This window comes from Diaphorina citri, unplaced genomic scaffold, assembly GCF_000475195.1.
Source record: "Diaphorina citri unplaced genomic scaffold, Diaci psyllid genome assembly version 1.1 scaffold1249, whole genome shotgun sequence".
In the NCBI taxonomy this organism is placed as follows: Eukaryota; Metazoa; Arthropoda; class Insecta; order Hemiptera; family Psyllidae; genus Diaphorina; species Diaphorina citri.
In genome coordinates, this window is record NW_007378678.1 from 211 (window position 1) to 2,433 (window position 2,223).

General features: G+C 39.9%; 1 long non-coding RNA gene across 2 annotated transcripts; it reads left to right on the forward strand.

Moving 5' to 3' along the window:
• The first annotated feature begins 403 nt into the window (after positions 1-403).
• On the forward strand, positions 404-1,908 carry LOC113469827. Of its 2 annotated transcripts, none has more exons than XR_003393122.1 (2): positions 404-777; positions 1,658-1,698. It is a non-coding gene; the product is annotated as an uncharacterized LOC113469827 (long non-coding RNA). The 2 variants fall into 2 exon arrangements; XR_003393121.1 differs by lacking the exon at positions 1,658-1,698 and adding an exon at positions 1,851-1,908 and having other exon boundaries at positions 502-777.
• Positions 1,909-2,223: the final 315 nt, after the last annotated feature.

Here is a 2,223-nt window from a genome sequence, read left to right on the forward strand (position 1 = left end):
GAGGTTTGCATCTATCTCAATGCACAAATAGGGTCACCTTATATTGGGACGCTTGTAAAAGGGCTCTTTTTAGGATGCCCATCCCGTAGTATTTACATTCAGCGGATGGGCTATAAGATACGCAATACTTCCCATGAATAAATGAGTGAATAAATAGGTACATACTTGCAATCGAAATACAAGTGCAAATATTTTGTCTATGGCGATACCACTGGGCTAACCATACCCCCCACAAGGGGTCTATTCTCAGGTTCCTTGGACGCAAAATAATTGATTGGTAAAAAATGCGCGAGGCGATCTCAAAACACGCTGAATTTGGAACTCTCAAATGGGCCATCTGGATTATGGACAATTGAGAGCAACCTAACCCTGCTTCCAAAAGATTCTTTCCACCTAACAAACTTGTCCCAAACAACATCCTTTCAGTTCACATACCCACTTGTAATACAAGGGGCTTTAACGCTATTGAGTCCGCACTGTAGAGAAGTGGTTATGTAACTCGTTCCAACTTAACAGTACTCCTCGGTCTCTGAACAAGAGAAGTTCTTAACATTGCGTTCACATGTGTTTACAGTATCAACGTCTTTCATTCTAGCTGTTTTCAGTCGAGTGTTATATAACTCGGACTTTTCGTGAAATAAACTCTGTTTTTATAACTTTAATTCCTCTTAGAATTAATTTTGTGTGTTCCTTTTCAGTTAGATTTTTGTGTGAAGAGATCTTTTTTTCCTAAGAAAATCCGTGGAGTGATATGAGTTTGGATTACACCGTCTGAAGGTAAGTGGACATTTTGATTAGGTACTTTGTAATTTGTGATTGTCAAGTTCAATGTTGACAATAGTTTGAAGATTATAATCCACTCTAAATTTGTGCTGAGCTGCGTATCAGTTGCAAGGTAGATAAGGATAAGCTTCGAAATACAAAGTAGAATCTTATACCGATACAGGCATCAGAGAGATTTTTACATCGTTTGTTCTGGGGATCCTTCCTGTCAATACCTCATGGATACTTCATATTTATAAAGAAGTATAAACCAAACCAAACTATAAGACCAATCCGTTCTCTTTTTCTTCCAGATCTTCCTCAGTTTCATTCTCATCATACCAAGTATTGCTCCAGGTGGATACTTTTGAGAGTATACTTCTTATGTAACTTGTTTCATCACTAGTCATTCTAGTCAAGTAGGTAGTCATATTGTGGTAGGTAAATGCACCCTGAAGTCACGCAGATGGATACTTTTGAGAGTATGCTTCTTATGTAACTTGTTTCATCACTAGTCATTCTAGTCAAGTAGGTAGTCATATTGTGGTAGGTAAATGCACCCTGAAGTCACGCAGATTGAATAGATGCAGCAACCTCCGTGGCCGTGTGGGTATCACACTAGGCTTGCAGGCAGGAGGTCCGGGTTCGATTCCCGGCGAGGCCGAGGTTTTTTTCGGCTCTGTGCTTGGAGTTCGGGGTGCACTCAGCACTCAGCCTCGACAATTGAGTAGCTACTTTAATCGAGTAGCGCCCAGTGGCGGCATTACAAGTCGAAGAGACGAGCGATAATAAATATGATGATTGAGAGGAACCATAAGATATCTACGTCTTGAATAAAAACTCAAAAGGCAATGACTTGGTCTAACTCTAAATCCTCCCTTCCTTTCCGTTTCAGAAGTCAAGTTTCAACGAAATGCCCTCCGAGAAAGGCGGCGGTGGCGGCATTCACTAATTCATTTAAATATTCATGGTCGGGAATTTTCATCGTGGAAATTGGAACCATAAGATATCTACGTCTTGAAATTTCTAAAAACTCAAAAGGCAATGACTTGGTCTAACTCTAAATCATCCCTTCCTTTCCGTTTCAGAAGTCAAGTTTCAACGAAATGCCCTCCGAGAAAGGCGGCGGTGGCGGCAAGTCCGGCAAATCTGGTGGACTGACTAAGTGACTACTAATGGATCAAATGATCAATGAATGTATGTGTGTAGTAGAAAGCGCTGAAAACTCACTCAGGCCAAAAAATTGAAGTACCTGGTAGTAGGTACTTCGTGTAGTATTAACCACTACAAAGCTTTTCCATTGGAGTAGATTGTACGTTTTTGTTGTAAATAAATTTCATTTCATGTTTTAATAAAAATACCTAAAAAAGAGGGAGAGAGAGAAAAAAAAACATTTAGAATTTTAGACAGGGAATGGATGAAGAGAGAGAGAGAGAGGAACAAATCCCTCAGAGAGCTTTT